Below are 20,800 nucleotides of genomic sequence, written 5' to 3'. Positions count from 1 at the left end.
GTGTGGCTTCCAGTGAGACCCCAGCAAGCACCCAACCATGCTGGGCTTCAGTGGGGATAATGATCATAATATCTTCCTTTTACATTGCTACGAGGTCTGAATGAGATAAAGAATTTAGTGGTATTAGAATATTTAACAGTCTGCAGTGAGCCAAGATTGTGGCACTGCACTCCAGCCTGGGTGACAAAGCAAGACCCTGTCTCAAAAAAAAAAAAAAAAAAAAAAAAATATATATATATATATATTTAACGTTAACAGTCATTAACAGTCATTCCCAGGTCTCTCTTCTTGGCCCTTTCTTCTGTCAACCTCCCTCCTCAATGGCTCCAGAGTTCTTTGCTCTGGGATCCCTCCCGCCAAGCCCTACCAATGTAGCCCCCCTTTTTAATACTTAGGGACAAAATTCTGCCCAGTCTCCTCTAATTTTCTAGTAAAATCTTCCCAGGGCTTGCTACAGTTCCTTATAATGAATGACGTGGTTCTCCATTCGTATCCATCCTTATCACCCTCTCTGGGGCATGCTTTAGTGTGTGAAGGACTGGGAGAAGTAGGGAAGGAGGCACCAGGCTCCCGCATCTTTCACTTAACACGATCTTCTTGCATTGGGGTCATTATATTGTCCTCTGCAGCTTTATTCAGCCAACCAAAGATCTTCCTCACAATTTGCTACATTAGCTACTGCCAGTTTAATTTATAGCGATTATTTCTACTAGTACTATTCATTGCTAAGTGACTTAGCTTTTATTGATTTCTTGATGTGAGGAAAATTCCCAAGGCAAATACACAGAATCTGAGTGTACAATGAAGTCAGAATGTCAGAGTCCAAATGTCCCTGCTGTCAAGTGCTGGAGTCAAAACAGCAAGGTCGAAAGGCCCTTCTGCACTTACCCCAAGAACTAAGCGAGTCAGAGATGCTGGAATCGCCAAAGATAGAGAAGAAAGATTTCTCCTTAGCTGAAAGCCTAGGGGGCAGCCCCAGCCCCAGTCAAGGGCTGAGGAAGCAAAAGGGAGCTCTGAAGATGCAGCTTCAGCAGGGAGCAAACATAAAATATCTAAAGACATCTGAGCTAGCTAGATGACTGAGAGAGGGAGAGAGGGAGTATTTCACACCATCTAGGAAACGTTCAATGACTTAATTTACATGGAGTCAAGAGGAGAATTTGGTGGGTTGTTGGATTATCACCTCCAGTAGAGTAGACCCTACATGTGGTTAACCAGAAGACTGGTGGCCCCTCCTCTAATCACACATTAAAATAGGCCCAAAAGAGGGTGACAAGGATAGAGAAGGGTTAAAAAAAAAAAACAAAAAACCCAGGCTGGGCGCGGTGGCTCACGCTTGTAATCCCAGCACTTTGGGAGGCCGAGGCGGGCGGATCACGAGGTCAGGAGATCGAGACCACGGTGAAACCCCATCTCTACTAAAAATACAAAAAAATTAGCCGGGCGTGGTGGCGGGCGCCTGTAGTCCCAGCTACCCGGAGAGGCTGAGGCAGGAGAATGGCATGAACCCAGGAGGCGGAGCTTGCAGTGAGCCGAGATTGCGCCACTGCACTCCAGCCTGGGCGACAGAGCAAGACTCTGTCTCAAAAAAAAAAAAAAAAAAACCCATCATTTATTATGGGGAACTGAAGGAAGCCCTAGGAAGGTTTTCTTAGAAAAGAGTGGTAGTGGTGGTAGAGGACACCTGGTCTGTCTTCGAGGAGCTAAGGGGAAACACCAACATTCTCTGCACAACACTAAGGGCAGAACTTGGACCTTGGCAGACACCGCAAGAGCTGCCTCATGTAGATGAAGGAAACACACCATCCCATCAAGATGGGAGCGAGCCAGGTAAGCATCAGTTGGACTGAGAGATGTGTCCAATTGTTCCCAACTCCAAGGAGATTTCCTAGGATTCTGTGAAAAAGCAAGCTCCATTCATGCAGGTTAAGTACAATCCTGTAGAAACAACTGTTACTGGCTGGGCGCAGTGGCTCACACCTGTAATCCCAGCACTTTGGGAGGCCGAGGCGGGCAGATCACTTGAGGTCAAGGGTTCAAAACCGGCGGCCAACAGGGGAAACTAACATATGAAGTTTGCCGTCCTGGACCCAAACTTTTCTGGGTCTAGAAGATCCAGAGGCTCTTAGTGCCCTGTGGATACCTGAATATGCATGGAGGCTGAGTCCAGCTGCAGCCCAGGGGAGAGACCTCCCTGCCCACCCAGAGGCCAGATCCAATGGCTGTAAGTCTGCAGCTCTCCCAGAGGGCTCTCTCTTCCTTCATATTAAAAAGCAAAGCAAAGCAAGAGAAACTGAGGCCCATGTTCTGCAGGAAGTCCAAAGCCCTCTCCAACATCTCAGAGGACTGTTTTCCCCTGGGAAAAGAATAGTAGGATGGCTCTCATTTCTCCAAAGTCAATTCTGCTGTGGCCTCTCCACCCTCGCTGGCACTCTCTGGCCTCTCACTCCTACAACCTCATTCTGAGCTTGACACCACCATCTTCTATTATTCCTCCATCACTCACCGAAGGGATTGTGTGGGGCAGAGGGATTGCAGCACAGAGCAGGAGACAAGTCCACATTCAAGGTTCAACCTCCCCATTCTTTGAAAATTATTGGCTGGGCCCCATCTCCAAGGACTTTCTGTGTCCTGCTGTGTTCATGAGGCTCCTCTCCGTACATGCAATTGTCACAGCCTTCCTTTTTCTTCATCATCTCTCACCTCCTCTCTAGAGCCAAGTGCCTCAACGGGCTCGAGAGTCCTCCTATTGCCATGCAGAGCAGCTCAGCTCCCTCTTAGTCTCAACCTCCCAGGCAGACTAAGCCTAGGGTGCCCCCATTCTCATCCAACAAGCCCACCCAGGTGGCTTGGTGGTGGGTGCCTGTAATCCCAGCTATTTGGGAGGCTGAGGCAAGAGAATTGCTTGAACCCGGGAGGCAGAAGTTGCAGTGAGGTTGCAGTGAGCCAAGATTGCACCACTGCACTCCAGCCTAGGAGACGGAGCGAGACTCTGTCTCAAAAAAAAAAAAAAGAAGAAGAAGAAGAAGAAGAATATGTAGGTGCTTTGTTCTCTTGGGATCTGGCTTTCAGCAGTGGCAAAGTGTGACTGTAACTCTACCTACTTTTGTAATTAAAACCATCCACAGGCCACAGAGAATGCTTTTCCCTTCTCTTGCTCTGTGTCCTCAAAATCAAAGGTAATTAAATATGAATTGCATGAAGGTTGGTGGGCCATGCTGCCACTGACCTTGGAGGTGGACACTGCTTTGGAGTACTAGGAGGATTTGAGCTGTGGAAGGGCTTCCCGGTGAAGAAAGGGAGCTTATTCTATTTGTCAAGTATATCTACTCAGATAGTATAAAGGACCTGGTAGCGCTGAGCGTCATGATGTCTGTGTTTCACCTCACAGTTCTGGGGGCACTCCAGAATTAGCATGGTATTCTGACTGTTGTAATAGCTGAGAAATATTCTGGTATATTACACAGTTCATAGTGGTTTTTGTTTGTTTGTTTGTTTGAGACAGAGTTTTGCTCCTGTTGCCCAGGCTGGAGTGCAATGGCGCAATCTTGGCTCACTGCAACCTCTGCCTCCCAGGTTCAAGCGATTCTCCTGCCTCAGCCTCCCAAATAGCTGGGATTAAAGGCACCCGCCACCACGTCCAGCTAGTAGAGACGGGGTTTCACCATGTTGGCCAAGCTGGTCTTGAACTTCTGACTTCAGGTGATCCACCTGCCTCGGCCCCCCCAAAGTGCTGGGATTACAGGCGTGAGCCCGGCCCCATAGTGTTCTTTAAAGCATATATATGTAGGTCGAGATGTAATGAGCGTAACACATAATGACAGTTCTTTATATTAGCTACTAGACTTGTACATAGTTTCATTTTTATAATATTTTATTTATTTATTTATTTATATTTGTTGAGATAGGGTCTCATTCTATCACCCAGGCTGGAGTGCAGTTGTGTGATCATAACTCACTGTAGCCTCGACCTCCCTGGCTCAATCGATCCCCCCACCTCAGCCTCCCAAGTAGCTGGGACCACATCCGTGCACCACCACGCCCAGCTAATTTTTAAATTTTTTTGTACAGATAAGGTCTCCCTATGTTGCCCAGGCTGGCCTTGAACTCTTGGGCTCAAGCAATCCTCCCACCTCGGCCTCCCAAAGTGCTGGGATTACAGGCATGAGCCACTACACCCAGCCTATAACAAAATTTTATGAGATTTAACAAAATTTTCAAAAAAGTGAGTTAAGATTTTCAGGTTCATTTAGATCATTTTGTCTTAAAACTTCGATAGTCTATGATTATATATCTTTTTATTTTTAATGGAAACATTGAATATCTTAGAAAAGAACACTTGAATATTATATGAAAATAATTTTAGGTTTTTATTGTTTTTATTTAATTTGCTTTTTTTTTTTTTTTTTTTCTTGAGACAGAGTCTTGCTTTATTACTCAGGCTGGAGTGCAGTGGTGCAATCTCAGCTCACTGCAACCTCCGTCACCTGGGCTCAAGCAATTCTCCCACCTTAGCCTCCCGAGTAGCTGGGACTACATCTGTGCAGCACCATGCCTGGCTAATTTTTGTTTGCATCTTTATGTAGAGATGGGGTTTCACCATATTACCCAGGCTGGTCTCAAACTCCTGAGCCCAAGCAGTCCACCCAAGTGCTGGGATTACAGGCGTGAGCCACTGTCCCCGGCCTAATTTGGTTCTGATAAAGAATATGTTCATTTTTTTTTCACTTTGAATTCAATGAATCATTTTATTTTTGATCCTTCAGAGCAGCACTGTCCAATAGAAATATAATGTAAGCCATGTATACAATTTTAAAATTTTTAGTAGACACATTCAAAAGCATAAAAAGAGCCAGACACAGTGGCACATGCCTGTAATCCCAGCTACTTTGGAGGCTGAGGTGGAAGGATCACTTGAGCCCAGAGTTTGAGTCCTGCCTGGGCAACATAGTGAGACTCTATCTCCAAAAAAAAAGAAAAAGAAAAAGGAAAGAAAACCTAAACAGGTGAAATTAATTTTAATACTGCAAATTAAACAGGTGAAATTAATTTTAATACTGCAAATTAAACAGGTGAAATTAATTTTAATACTGCAAATTAAACAGGTGAAATTAATTTTAATAATACATTTTACAAGGCCAAGCATAGTGGCTTACGCTTGTAATCCCAGCACTTTGGGAGGCCGAGGTGGGCAGATCACCTGAGGTCGGTAGTTCGAGACCAGCCATGACCAACATGGAGAAATCCTGTCTCTATTAAGAATACAAAATTAGCCAGGCGTGGTGGCGCATGCCTGTAATCCCAGCTATGCAGGAGGCTGAGGCAGGAGAATCACTTGAACCTGGGAGGCAGAGGTTGCAGTGAGCAGAGATTGCACCATTGCTCTCCAGCCTGGGCAAACTCCATCTCAAAACAAACAAACAAATAAATAAATAATACATTTTACAAAATCTGTCCCAAATATTATTTCAACATGTAACAATGTGAAAAATTAGATATTTGACTTCACTTTTTATTTCACACTGTGTCTTTGAAATCTGTGAGTATTTGATACTTATAGCACATTTCAATTTGGACCAGCCATCTTTCAAGTGCTTAGCAACCCCACAGTGCTGGTGGCCCCCATGCTGGACAGCCCAGGTCTAAATCATTGAGAATGGGACAAGTCAGTGTGGTGATGGAAATACGGGGTGGGGGCTTCCATTTGTCCTCTGGCCAAGGCCTGACCTACCTTCCTCCCACCAGGAGGACCAGTTTCCTCAAGTGATTACAAACCTTCCCTCCTGCCCTGCCTGGGTTGGCCACAGTTCCTAAAGTCTAGGTGTGGGTGCCTTTGGAGGTTTCAGTCGCTCTCGAAGGAGTTTGCCGGCAGCTGGCCTGGCCACGTCTGCTGTGAAGCTGTCACTTTTGACTCTGATGGCTGAGCTATGTGAGGACATTGTGTTTGGCGAGAAGGCCTAAGGGCCAAGGATATTTCTCTGAAATCGATACCTCTGTTTCTCTCCCTGGCTGTCAAAACACTGGGAAATCTGCTGTCAGTCTTCTGCTGGGGAGCTCTGAAGCACTTAGGACCCACAGCAGGGGCTATGGGTAGGAGTCCTCACCAAATTCTGCCTTTCCTAAGGGATGAATGCTTTGCTCAAGCCTGTCAGTGATCTCAGCAAATCGGTCAATTGTGTCTCCATTAGCACCTCTGTCTGCATGCCAAGACTTGTTTATTTTACAGATAGATGGCTGTTTCGTCTTCACGGCCTGTTAGTGCATCAAAGTGACACTGGTGAGGATTGACAGGGTGATTGCTTGCATGGGGAAGGCAGGAGAGCAGAGGAGTGAAGGACATGTACTTTCAAACGTAAGGAATTGGGTTCAAATCCTGCCTCTCCCACTTACCTCTGAACTTGTGCAAATTCCTTAACTTCTCCAAGCTCATCTCTCTTTACGTTGGGCATAATAACAGGAACAGTAACAGGATCCACCTTTAGCATTATGGTGCAGGTTGAATAAGATAATGCATATAAAGCTCTTGGCTTGTCCTAAGCAACCAATCCGTGCCAGTCACTACTGCGCTTTTTCTTGCTTTCCCTCAACTCTGGTTCATTGTCTTAGCTCTGATTGGACTAAGAAATCCCTAAAGAGGATTAAACTAACCAACCAGTGGGGGCTGAAATCTCCCCATGGATTCAGCAGTTGACCCAGGTGAGGCCCTACTCTGTGTCCAGGCCCTGTTCTAGAAGCAGCCAGCAGGTCAGGGAGGCAGGAAATCAGGACCTGTCTGGGGTGAACTCACGGTCTGGTGGGGAAATGCACTCCCGAGCACACGCTGGTGGCTCAGTGGATGTGGGCTGTGCTGGGGGTGCACACGGGGAAGGGCTGTCCCATAGAGCCAGGAGATTCCATAAAGACTGCTCAGAAGTGGCCAGTTTGGCACTGGATGGGAGTATCCTATGATGATGTGCTGGTCATCCATGAACCCAGTGGGCACTCAACAAGTCAAATATTTGTTGCACAGAGAGTGATATTATTCCAAACTGCCATGGGCCTTTTGTTCAGAGATAGACATTAGCCAGTCTGTGATCGTTTGGTTTTTTGTTCGTTTGGTTTTTTAGAGACAGGGTCTCGCTCTGTTGCCCAGACTAAAGTGCAGTGTTGTGAACATAGCTCATGGCAGCCTTGAACTCCTGGCCTCAAGCAATCCTCCTGCCTTAGCCTCCCAAGTAGCTGGGACTACTGACGTGCACCATCATGCCTGGCTAAGTTTTTGTTTTGTTTGGTTTGTTTTCATTTTTTGTTGAAACAGGGTCTCATTTTGTGGCCCAGGCTGGTCTTGAACTCCTGGCCTCAAGCAATCTTCCCACTCAGCCTCCCAAAATGCTGAGATTACAGATGTGATTACAAGTGCCACCACACCCAGCCAACCCATGATCGTTTAGTCATGACAGGTATCTTGAGCCCACCCCAGTTAAATTTCAGGGACTTTATCTTGAAGAGAAAAAAGATGATAATGTATAGGCTGGACTGAGCTCAGTTTCAGGAAGGGGTTGACTTTGATACATTGTGCAGAGGATCCTCTACTGGTCAGGAACTAGCAAGGAACAGAATTCACCAGGGTTGCTTTAAACAATAAAATATTAAGCAAGGGACTACATACAGAGTGTGAACAGGGTTAAGGGAATAAACAAGGAATGCTGCAGCATCCAGGAAGTAGCCACAGTGGAAAGCCACGGGATACAGATGTGGCTGTGCCCCAGCTTCAATCCGGCAGATAAAGACAACATTCTCGGGGACAGCAGAGCAACAAGGTGGAAGGAAGCTGGGTCCCTGCATGACCTTGAGGAGCTGAATCACTTTGCCAGTCTAGACTGCCCACCTACCTCTGTACAGTGACATGAGGGAGAAATAAGCAGCTGCCTGTTTAAGCCTCTGTATTCTGGAGTCTCTGTTACAACAACTGGCCTGTGCCCTTATGCGTTCAAAGGCCAATGCAGCTGGAATAGAGTGAGAGAGGGTGTGAGCTTTAGCAGATGAGGGCCAAGCTCTCATAGGGCCCTGTAGGCCAAGGTAAAGAGTTTGGAATTTATTCTAGGGAGTGATGCTTACACGATCTAATTTGCATTTGAAAAAGAACATTCTGGTTTGTGGAGAATGAAATACAATGAACAAAAGTAGAGGCTGGGACACTAGTGAGCAGGTTATTCTGGATGTCCAGGCAAGAGCTGCTGGTTGCCTTGGTCAAGGGTGGTAGCAGCAGAGGTTGTGAGAAGTGAATCAGATTCTGGATATGTTTTGATGGTGGATTATAAAGGATTATCTGATGATTTTGACTTGAGGGGTTTGTATATTCAAGAATAAATGAAATAATACACAGTGCTTAACACAGGCCCTAGCACATAACCACTGTTGTTTTAAGAAAGGCTTTCTAATCCTGCTGCTGTAGCTTTTCCCACAAGATGCTGGTGGGTTGGGCTAGCAAAGCAACTCACTACTTGGGTGTCTGGGGACAAGGTCTGGGACTGTCCCTGAAGCCAGTTTCTTTTTTTTTTTTTTTTTTTTTTTTCTTTTTTTTTCTTTTTTTTCTTTTTTTTTTTTTTTTTATGGAGCTGGAGTTTTGCTCTTGTTGCCCAGGCTGGAGTGCAATGGCGCGATCTCGGCTCACTGCAACCTCCGCCTCCCAGGTTCAAGCAATTCTCCTACCTCAGCCTCCCGAATAGCTGGGATTACAGGCATGCACCACCACACCCAGCTAATTTTGTATTTTTAGTAGAGACGGGGTTTCTCCATGTTGAGGCTGGTCTCGAACTCTTGACCTCAGGTGATCCGCCCACCTCGGCCTCCCAAAGTGCTGGGATTACAGGCGTGAGCCACCGCGCCCGGCCAACCTGAAGCCAGTTTCATGAGGGAAGGATGTCTGTGGGCATGACCCAAGAATCTGAGAGACCCTCATGGCTGCAACTGGGCTTGAAACCAGTCAAAAACTCACTCCTTCTACCCATTCCTGTACAGCAAATAGTGACCCATTGCCTATTACGAGCTGAAAAGTACTCTAGAATCTGAGTGAAATGTACCAACAAGAGACACTGTGCACTGCCCTCATGTTGCTGCTATTCTTTCCACTGGGATGTGCAAAGAATGTTAGGTGTCTATTTTTCTTTGGCTTTTCTACCTTTCCCCACATGACCGGCCCCACCCTGCTGGGAATTGAGGACATTTAAATGGCTAAATGATAATGCCGCAGTCCCTTCCCAGTTAAAAGCTCAAGTGGGCTGGGTGCTGTGGTTCATGCCTGTAATTCCAACACTTTGGGAGGCCAAGGTGGGAGGATCACTTGAGGCCAGGAGTTCAAGACCAACCTGGACAACATCTCTACAAAAACAAAAAACAAACAAACAAAAATAAAAAACCAGCCAGTTCTAGGGGTGCGCGCCTGTAGTCCCAGCTACTCAGAAGACTGAGGTGGGAGGATCACTTGAGCCCAGAAGGTTGAAGCTGCAGTGAGCAGTGAATGCACCACTGCACTCCAGCCTGGGTAGCAGTGAGACCCTGTCTCAACAACAACACAACAAACAAACAAAAAAACAACACCTCAAGCACTTCAAATTCCCTTCTCTTGCCCAAGATGGATTATGGATGACATCAGGGTTTATTGCAAGAAGCAAGGTGGCAAGAAGGCCTTGATGCTATGGGCCCCTTGAGTCTGGCTGTTACACGTCTACGTTGGTGCAAAATGATCTTCCAGAAGCCTGAGTAAAGAACAAAGTCTCCCTCTTTCAGTGTCTTCCTCGTTCTATATGGCACCCCCACCTACATCTGGGACACTATCTTAGAGAAGGGAGGTCACCCTCCATAGCCCTCTGTCGCTGCCCCTCCTCACCTCCCTCTTCTTCAGGCATCCTCTTTCTTTTCCTTTCTTACCAGAATATCCTCTCCTTTTGGCCTCCTCCTACTGGATGTAGCCCCCCTTTCCCATTTTTCTGGGACAATAATGACAAAATGAGTTCCAGGTAGGGTTGAAAGATTTACAAATAAATGGGTTTTTGTGTTTCGTTTTTTGAGATAGGGTCTTGCTCTGTCACCTAGGCTGGAATGCAGTGGCACAATCACAGCTGACTGCAGCCTTGACCTCTCAGGCTCAAGCAATCCTTCCACCTCACCTTCCTGAGTAGCTGGGACTACAGGCATGCACCACCACACCTGGCTACTTTTTTTCTTTATTTTTTGTAGAGATGGGGGTCTCATTTTGTTGCCCATGCTGGTCTTGAACTCCTAGTCTCAAGTGATCCTCCCGCCTTGGCTTCCCAAAGTGCTGGGATTAGAGGCATGAGCCACTGCACCGGCTTACAAATAAATTTTTAGATTAAGTTTGTCTCATACTTCTTTGGGACATATTTATGTTAAAAAGTTATCTGTTGCTTATCTGAAACTCAGATTTAACCGGGTGTCCTGTATTTTATCTGGCAACCCTAATTCTAGAGAACTTCATTGTCGGCGAGAGGAATGAAAAGTACAGCCATTCAGTATTTTCAAAATATTATGCTTGATACAGGGCTTACCTCCTTCTGGCCTCTTGTCTGGACAGACTTAGGCTTCAGAAAGAAGGAGGTTTCTCCCTACCTCCCCCCCTAGCCTGGGCTATTCTGTTCCTTAGAGGAGCCCATTGTGTCTGTTGTGTGTGAGGGGGGTGAGCTGGGGGGAGGATGGAGGAATCAACTCTGGTTTTCTGCCCTTCCTCCCCCAATCACACCAGGCAGGCTTCCCTGGGATGTGGGTAGCCCCATCCTGTCGGCAAAGCAATTGCTCACCTAGGATTTTATGAGGACATTTTTATTGAACTATAATTGAAAAAAAAATTCCAAGACGCTCCAGATTTTTCTCATAAGCCTGCTTCAGGTGTGCATGCATGCATGTATGTGTGTGTGTGTGTGTGTGTGTGCATGTATGAACATGCATATACTTTGGCCAGACCACACCAGTCTTTGTTGAAAAAATGAGGTTTCATGTAAGGCATTTTACTTTTCTCTCATTTTCTCTAAATTAAGGATCAGAATAAAGATCAGTAGGGATTCTGGAGAGCCTGCAAGAATCTTTTCATTAAGCAAATACTGCAGTAGTTGGAGAATCTGAGTGTTACGTAGGAGGGCTGCGCTTGTCATGACAGCCTAATATCCTAATGGAAGTTGACAACCATAGTTAGGAAATCCATAATAGAATGCAGAGCCTGTTATCTCTGTGAAACTGCTTGGCAAAAGTTTGTAAATCATACACATATATTTAAAAGAATACGAAGTAAAGCCAAATGAGGGTCTTTTAGAAAGTGGCTGACTGTAATGGCCCTGTTATGTCCTCCTGCCTCACTCACGCACCTCCCCCCACTGCTGTTCTGAGAAGCTGCAGGAAAAGACAGCGTCTCTCTTTGGGTCTGTGTGACCAGCCAGCCCTCCCACCGCCCACTCAGGAAGGATGGAGATACAGGTCTTCCTTCTGCACCCTTGATTGTCTCAGCAGAAGGAGAGATACTCAAGCTTGTACTGAGCGCCTACTATGTGCCAGGCACTGGGCTGCTTCCTTATTTCCACCCTCCCAGCAGAGCTGCACAAGGCTGTTAATCCTTCCCACTTTGACACTTGAGGAACCTGAGGCTCAGAGGAGTTCAATATCTGCTCAGGTTCACACAGCTGGTCGTAGCTCCTGGTCGCAGGAGGAGTCGCAGCAAAAACCCGAGTCCACCCGTGTCCAAGGCCCGGTTCTTTCTACCTTTCAGTTCCTGCCCCAGGCAGCGGCTCAGCTTGGTGGTGGAGGTGTGCAGGTGGCAGGGTGTGTTACGATCTCCTTGCGGGAGATATGTCGCTGCTTCTCAAGAGGGACAGCGCTGGATGGAGAGTGAGTGAGATCGGGCCACATACCTCCATGTGGTGCCCATTTCTGGGACAGGCCTGGATCCATTGACCCGCCATCCTCCCAAAGGTGCTCCCTCTCTTCAGGTGGTGCCCATGGTCCGATCAAGGTTCAAGAAGTGAATGATGAGGTTCTTTCAGATGCCACAAAGTGGACCCCCACTCAGGTGACCTCAGAGCTTCATGAGTAACACACTTAAGAGCAAGGACTCTGCTGGGCAATGGGAGTGCCTCCTGGCATGGCCTGTGGCTCCCTGGCCGGCTCCGCATGGTTCTCAAGTGCAGACTGCTCTGCCTCCCAGCGCTCTGGTTACGGGGACTCTCCTCTGCTTTGCTTCTGAGGTTCCTGTGGCTGCAGCTGCCTGCCTCTGGTTCTTGGTGACTTCTGCTGCTTTCTGGCTCCTGCCTCCTGATCTCTCTCTCCAGGCACCTCCCAACCCAACCTGCCACTTCTGACTCTGTCTCCCATTCAAACTCTCCCAGAGAGCGCCTCACTGGGTGGGCAATTCCCCGTCTCGTCAATGGCAGCTCTTACATGAAAGGGCCTCACAGGCCTCTGGTTACCTGTGGGTCAGGAGACAGAACAGTTAAGACCAGGTTTGGGGCAAGTAACGGAGACTTGAAAAATAGTGGCTTAAACAAGATAATCATTTCTCTCTCAAGATAATCATTTCTCTCTCAAGATAATCATTTCTCTCTCGCTCGTCCTGGACTGCAGAGGCGGTTCAGGACAGGCAGGGAGCTCCACACTCACATTCACACTCCAGGCAGCACCATGGAGGTGATTTTTTTTTTTTTTTTTTTTTTTTTTGAGATGGAGTCTTCAGCTCTGTCTCCCAGGCTGGAGTGCAGTGGCACCATCTCAGCTCACTGCAACCTCCCCCTCCAGGATTTAAGCGATTCTTCTGCCTCAGCCTCCCTAGTAGCTGGGACTACAGGCGCCCACCACCATGGCCGGCTAATTTTTGTGTTTTTAGTGGAGACAGGGTTTCATCATGTTGGCCAGGCTGGTCTTGAACTCCTGACCTCAGGTGATCTACCCGCCTCGGCCTAGTCTTTCCCTTTCAAAGAGACTTTTCAGAAGTTCCACACAAGAATTCCACTTACATTTCATCTGCCAGAATGTAGTCACTTGGTCACACTTACCTGCAAGGAGGCTGGGAGATGTTCTACTTTAGCTGGGTTCACGGCCACCCAGCTAACACTCGAGGCTCTTTGCCAAAGTAAAGGGGAGAATAAATATTGGGAGGCAAGTAGAAGTCGCTATCCAGCTCCAGACAAAGATTCTTGGCTTGACCAAACTTCAGTCAGGCTCCCGAACCTTCTCCTAGGCCCACCTGTGCACTTCCTGGTAAAATCGAGTTTTAGCAACAACCCCACTAAGTCAGTATATCAGGAACTCCTCCCTGCCCCAGCTCCCCTGCATATCTGATCAGGTTTCTTCTCCTCCACCCTTCTTCAGGTGATATCGAGCCATCCTGGTCTGTTTTCAGCAAAAATCCTATTAGGCTGGTTTAGCCAAAATCCCTCTTATCCCTGATATTTCCTCTTGGTAATTTTCCTTCCACTAACTCTACCCCTCTCCTTGTCTATAAATTCCCACTTGCCCATGCCGTATTCAGAGTTGAGCCCGGCCAGGCACGGTGGCTCACACCTGTAATCCCAGCACTTTGGGAGGCCGAGGAGGGTGGATCACGAGGTCAGGAGATCGAGACCATCCTAGCTAACACGGTGAAACCCCATCTCTACTAAAAATAGAAAAAATTCGCCGAGCGTGGTGGCAGGCACCTGTAGTCCCAGCTACTCGGGAGGCTGAGGCAGGAGAATGGCGTGAACTTGGGAGGTGGAGCTTGCAGTGAGCCGAGATCGTGCCACTGCACTCCCGCCTGGACGACAGAGCAAGACTCCGTCTCAAAAAAAAAAAAAAAAAACAGAGTTGAGCCCAATCTCTTCTTCCCACTGCAAAATCCCACTGTCGTGGTCCCCATACCCATCTCGGTGGTCCTGAAATCTTCCTTTCTGTGCTTTAACAAGCATCAATAGTTTTTTTTTTTTTTAACAGGGCTCATCCTAATGCAGCCATCTCTGGCTAGGACAACAGATCCACCCTGTAAAGAGTTTGTGAGGCCAAGAATCCCTCAGAAAGGGGTGCTGGCACGATGAGTGCCTTGCACAGGCTGGACAGAGTGCTCATTCATATTCATGTGGCATGGCTGAAAAAGAACTGGAAGAGCCCCTTCACCCCACTCCCAAGCTTCCCCCTTAGCACTGCTGCCTGCAAGTTCATCACTCAAGTGAAGTGATGCCTTCTCCAGCACTCCTTTTCAAATGTGCTCCTGATCCTGGGCTCTCCCTCACAATCACTGTCCAAGTCAGGATGGTCCTAGCAATCAATATCACTAAGCTGGAGCCCACAAGTCTAGTCTGACGGGGTCCTAGTCATGGGTCCCAGGAGCCCCATCACAGGCTCAGAGGGTCCAGGAGGCAAAGCCTGAACACCTGCATAGGTGTGAAAGGGAAAGGGTTCTGAGGAGGGAGTGGGAGGGTGGGGGTGGGGGAAGAACAGGCTGATGGAAGGCTTGAAGTAGCAGCCGGAGTGCAGAAAATCTCAGAGGAGGGGAAATGCTAGCAGCTCCCAAGGAGAGAGAACAGGCTGACCTGACATCATACGGCTCAGGAAGCACGGATGAGGAGATGAATGCAGACACCTGGGGGAATGAGCTGAGAAAAGCAGAGTGATCTGAGGCAAAGGAGAATAATGGTGGCAGTTCCTCCTGCTTGGTAGGGAGGGTAGTACCTGGGGAGGACGTCATGGGGTGGGCCAGTTCCCCTTGAGTTTTCCCCAACCAAGTTTCCCCCAAGGCCTCCCTGGCTACAGAGTCCACGCTGCAACTGCCCTCCCCACCCCAGGGCAGAAAGCAGAGGAGGCAGCCATCAAGGACTTGCTCTGAGCTAGAGGGCAGCAGAACCCCCAGGAGGCCTTGCCAAGGGCAGGAAGGAGGTCTCGGGCCTCTCAGCAGGAGTTTATTGTCCTGGGAGGAAGGTAGGATGGCTGGAGCTTAGGAAAGAGCTAGGGGTGTGGATGAGGAGCAGGGAAAGATTCTCTTTCTGGTAGCCTCTCCACCCTCCCCATCTCAAGGCCTTTGCCACCAATATCCCCCTTGGGCCCCTAACATCTTCCCTGGTCTCCAGTGGAGCTCTACTGCCATCTTCATTCTCCTGTAGACACAGGGCCTCTCATTTCCATGCACTCAGCACCGGCGGGATGGATGTGACCGCCCTGTCCCTTCCTCACTCACACACTCCTCTGGAGGTTAATAAAGTGGCTACAAGCCAGGGCTGCTGGTCAGACCTGGCTCTGCCCCTGTGCTGGTTACCCATTGATGTGTAACAAACTACCCCAAAACTTAGTGACTCCAAACAAGAGCATTTTCTGATATCTCATTTTAAGTCAGTAATTCAGGAGGGTTCAGTAAACAATTTTGCTGTTCCATGTGGCATTGACAGAGGTCACTCTGTGGTATTTTGCTGGCAGATGTGCTGGTCTGGAGTGACCAAGAAAGGGTCACTCAAATGTCTAGTGTCTGGGCTCAGTGAGGCTGTCAACCAGTTGGCCTACCCATGACCACTCCAGCATGGCAGAGTGGGGCGCAGGCCGACTTCTACAGGGTGGCTTAGGATTCCCAGAGAGCACATTCCAAGTGACCCGGGCAGAAGATGCAAAGTGTCTTATGACGGCCTCAGAAGCCCCAGAATGCTGCTTCTGCTGCATTCTCCTGGCCAGCAAGTCACTAAGGCCAATCCAGAATGGAGGCTCACAAAGTGTTTAAGAATACAGGTTCACTGACTGAGTTGGTAGTATGATTCTACCCTGCTAGCTAAGCAACCTGAAAAGGTTTACTTAAGCTCTTTAAGCCTCAGTTTTCTTATCTGTAAAATGGGAATAACAACAATATCTACCTCTTAGGGTTTATGAGAGTTTAATTATATATACATATATATAATTTCTAAATTAATACAAATGTAAAAATTATAAATTATACGTATGTGTATGTATATATTTTGTGTTTTTTTTGGCATTTAGTTTTTATTTCATAATCATCAACTTAACTCTGCAATCCAGCTAGGCATCGAAGGGAACAAGGAAAACATGGCACCCAAAGGGAACTGCAGCGAGAGCACTAAGATTCTAAGATACTGCGAGCAAATCGGGTGGAAGGGTGCTCTCTGAGTTACAGAAGGAATGGTCTGGAGGTTAAGATAAAACACAAGTCAAACTTATTAGAGTTGTCCACAGTCAGCAATGGTGATCTTCTTGCTGGTCTTGCCATTCCTGGACCCTCCATGGCCTCCACAATATTCATGCCTTCTTTCACCTTGCCAAAGACCACATGCTTGCTATCCAACCACTTAGTCTTGGCAGTGCAGATGAAAAACTGGGAACCGTTTGTGCTGGGTCCAGCATTTGCCATGGACAAGATGCCAGGACCTGTATGCTTTAGGATGAAGTTCTCGTCATCAAATTTGTCCCAGTAGATGGACTTGCCACCAGTGCCATTACGGCGTGTGAAGTCACCACCCTGACACATAAACCCTGGAATAATTCTGTGAAAGCAGGAACCCTTACAACCAAATCCTTTCTCTCCAGTGCTCAGAGCACGAAAGTTTTCTGCTGTCTTTGAAACTTTGTCTGCAAACAGCTCGAAGGAGACACAGCCTAAGGGCTCGCGGCGACGTCAAAGAACACGGTGGGGTTAACCATGGCTGATAGTACAGGGCTCCTGGCAGTGGCGGTGGGGTCCACAAAGCCTATTTTTGTTTTTTTTAATGCCCGCTGTAGAAAGCTCATGATCATCAATATCTGCAGTTTCCTCTTCTTCTTGGGCACCACCCTAGACTATTTCCTGGCTCCCCCTGCAGTTAGGTGTGGCCATGTGACTGGTTCTGGCCCATGGAACTTGAGGGGCATTCATTCCTCCATGCTTACTCTCCTGGCCCTCCATCAACCTGTGTTGTGAATAAAAAATAAAGCACGGCCTGGCCAGGTGTGGTGGCTCATGCCTGTCATCCCAGCACTTTGGGAGGCCAAGGCAGGAGGATCGCTTGAGCCCAGGAGTTTGGGAACAGAGTGGTAACATAGGGAGACCCCATCTCTACAAAAAAATCAGCCGGGCGTGGTGGCATGTGCCTGTGGTCCCAACTACTTGGGAGCTGAGGTGGGAGGACCCCTTGAGCCCAGAAAGTTGAGGCTGCAGTGAGCTGTGATCATACCACTGCACTCCAGCCTGGGCAACAGAGTGAGTCACTATCTCAAAAATAAAAATATCAATCAATAAATAAAGTGTTGCTGAGTTTAGGTCACTCAGGTTTTGGGGCTGTCAGAGTCATTGGCCTAGCCTGACTGACTAAGGCACAGGTAGATAATAAAATTCTCAATCAATACTAGCTGCTGTTCTGGCCTAATCTCCCTGGGCCTGTGTTCTCACCCATAAAATGGTGTTCACGCGACCCACCCTACAGGTTTGTGAGGAGTGAAAGAAATGATGGAGAGTATGACTCACTGGCTTAGCTTCTCTTCAACACGGTTACTTTATCTAAATACTACCAACTGAGTCATCATTATCTTTTTTCTTAAGCAAGATTATTTGTAATATAGCCTCTTTAAAGTTTTATTTGTATTTATTTATTTTTTGGAGACGGAGTCTCGCTCTATCACCCAGGCTGGAGTACACTGGCGCAATCTTGGCTCACTGCAGCCTTTGCCTCCCAGGTTCAAGTGATTCTTGTGTCTCAGCCTCCTGAGTAGCTGGAACTACAGATATGCGCCACCACACCCCGCTAATTTTTGTATTTTTAGTAGAGATAGGGTTTCACCGTGTTGGCCAGCTGGTCTCCAACTCTTGACCTCAAGTGATCCGCCTGCCTCGGCCTCCCAAAGTGCTGGGATTACAGGCGTGAGCCACTGTGCCCAGTCCAGAATACTTCCTAAAATCCATTTGACTTGATGGTTTCCAAACCTAAATACAGAGTAGGATGTTCCTAATTTAGAAGTTAGTAGATTTATTTATTTTTAATTTTTAAAGTGATGAAATATTTTTTAAAATATAAAAAATCATATAATAAACACCTATATTCCCACAACTCCATAAATATGGTCAAATCTTAACATTTTGCTGTATTTGATACGTGATTTTTTTTTTTTTCTTTTTTAGAGACAGGGTCCCACTCTGTCGCCCAGGCTGGACTGCAGTGGTGCAGTCACAGCTTGGCTCACTGTAGCCTATAGCTCCTGGGCTCTGATTCGTGTGTTTTCAAAAGACATAAAACATTATGGATGAAATTTGAAAAAAAAAATTATGTATCTAAAGAACTTGGCACAGTGCCCGGCATATGCAAAGCAGTTGGTAATTGTCAGCTATTTTTTTATTTTTGAAATAATTTTAGATTTACAGCAAATTTACAAAGATAGCAGAGACATTTGTTGTATATCCACTCAGCTTTCTCTGATGTTAGCTTCTTACATAACCTTGCTACCTTTATCAAATAAATTAATATTACTATAACACTATTAACTAAGCCACAAACTTTATTCAGATTTCAACAGTTTTTCCACTTATGTCCTTTTCCTGTTCCAGGATCCAATCCAAGTCCAGGTGCGGTGGCTCACTCCCGTAATCTCAGCACTTTGGGAGGCTGAGGCAGGCAGATCATTTGAGGTCAGGAGTTTGAGACCAGCCTGACCAACATGGTGAAACCCTGTCTCTACTAAAAAAAAAAAATAATAAATAAATAAATAAATAAATAATATGCTGGGCCCAGTGGCTCACACCTGTAATCCCAGCATGTTGGGAGGCTGAGGTGGGCGGATCACCTGAGGTCAGGAGTTCAAGACCAGCCCGGCCAACATAGTGAAACCCTGTTCCTACTAAAAATACAAAAAATAGCCAGGCATGATGGCAGGCGCCTGTAATCCCAGCTACTCGGAAGGCTGAGGCAGGAGAATCACTTGAACCTGGGAGGCAGAGGTTGCAGTGAGCCGAGATTGTGCCACTGCACTCCACTCTGGGCGACAGAGCAAGACTCTGTCTCAAAACAAAAAGCAAACAAAAAAAACCCCAGGATCCAATCCAGGATACCACGTTGCCTTTAAGTCAGCTAATTTTTACTCATTCATCCATTCGTTCAGTGCACTGAGAATGCTGCCAGCTTTCAGTCCAAGACTGGAGCCCCAGTACTATGTGCTGTGACGATGATTGATCACAGCTATCATTTATTTATGTATTTTATTATTTTTATAAGTGACATGGGGTCTTGCCATGTTGCCCAAGCTGGTCTCGAACTCTTGGGCTCAGGCGATCCTCCTGCCTCGGCCTCCCAAAGTGCTGGGATTACAGGCATGAAGCACTGCACCCAGCCGCAGCTACCATTTCTGGGAACTCACCACATATTGTGCAAAGCACTTTCTATGTGCCCCACTTAACCCTTACAGCAATCCTATGTGGTGGCTGTCATTAATCCCTTGTTATGGATAGAGAAACCAAGGTATGGAGAGATTAACTGAGATCATACATCTGACAAGGGGCAGAAGTAGGATTTGAACCCAAAGAGTCTGGCTCCAAAGTGGTGCTCCTCACAATACACCACTTCTTTCACAAGGCTGCTCTATAGAAGAGGAAGATATGTTATTACAGGCTTCCCTGGGTGAGTGTGGCAGGCAGGAAGGCATCCCAGAGGAGGTACCAGCCTGGAGCTCGGCCTCGATTTCCTCAGTACTTGGGGAATGTTTGGCTTCCCCTCCACCTGCCTCCTCATGGCTTCCTTCAGTCTCCCCCTGCAGCCCCAGATTCTGCACCCAATCCACAGAGCCCCAAGAAGGTGACCTCCTGGAACCCAAGCCCCAGGCCCAGAGTGTGGCTCTGTCCCAGCCTCAGTGCATCCACCCCAGCCAGCAGGGGCAGGCTGCCCATACTCAGATGGGGATGACTGGCTTCTGGAGCCACTATCTTGGGTCCCACTGATGGTGCATGAGCAAGAAACAGCAATAAGCATTCAGTTGTCAGTTGGAAGAGGGATCCAAGGGAATTGGGAATGGGCAGGTGGGGCTACTGAGCTGGGACTAGGTTTGTCTGCTCCAGAGAATCATAGACTCCATCCACCCCAGGACGAATTGAGAACAGTCTTCCATTCCTAGGGTGGGGAGCCCAGGAGTGTTTGCACCTGCCAGGAGGGGGCTGGGCCCTGTGACTAAGCTGGACATGGCAGCACCACCCCTCCTGCCATCCTCCACCTAAGACATATGTATATCCTCTGTAAAAGACCCAGAGAGCACCTGAGGCAGCCAACAGCAATGTGGGATTGGGACCAAGTGTTGCAGAGAACTGGGAGAGCAGAAACACTGCAGGAGAGGGGAGGCAGAGGATGGAACTCCGAGAAACCTTGATATTGAAGGGCCAGCCAAAGGAGGCAAGGGGCCAGGCACAGTGGCTCACACCTGTAATCCCAGCACTTTGGAAGACTGAAGCAGGAGAATCACTTGAGTCCAGGAGTTCAAGAGCAACCTGGACAACATAGTGAGACCTCATCTCTACAAAAAAATTTAAAAATTAACTGGGTGTGGTGGCTCACGCCTGTGGTCCCAGCTACTTGGGAGGCTGAGATGAAAGGATTGCTCGAGCTGGGGTGTGGGGATCAAGACTGCAGTGAGCTGACTGCACCACTGCACTCCAGCCTGGGCCACAGAGTGAGACCCTGTCTCAAAACAACCAGAAACCCCAAACACACACACACACAAACAGAGGAGGCAAGACCTCACTAAGAGCAGCCAGAGAGGTAGAGGAAAGCTGCCCATTTAAACCCCATAAATACCTTGGGTTTTTATGATGTATTTTACAGGTGAGGAACCTGGGATGGGG

At 47.6% G+C, this 20,800-nt stretch overlaps 1 pseudogene; it reads right to left on the bottom strand.

Annotated features, from left to right (window-relative positions):
• Window positions 1–16,129: 16,129 nt before the first annotated feature.
• Window positions 16,130–16,650, bottom strand: LOC129480991 (peptidyl-prolyl cis-trans isomerase A-like; annotated as a pseudogene).
• Between the last annotated feature and the right edge of the window lie 4,150 nt (window positions 16,651–20,800).

Source organism: Symphalangus syndactylus, chromosome 4 (genome assembly GCF_028878055.3).
Source record: "Symphalangus syndactylus isolate Jambi chromosome 4, NHGRI_mSymSyn1-v2.1_pri, whole genome shotgun sequence".
In the NCBI taxonomy this organism is placed as follows: domain Eukaryota; kingdom Metazoa; phylum Chordata; class Mammalia; order Primates; family Hylobatidae; genus Symphalangus; species Symphalangus syndactylus.
The sequence above is the reverse complement of the archived record's forward strand: the minus strand, read 5'-3'. Positions and strand labels throughout refer to the sequence as shown.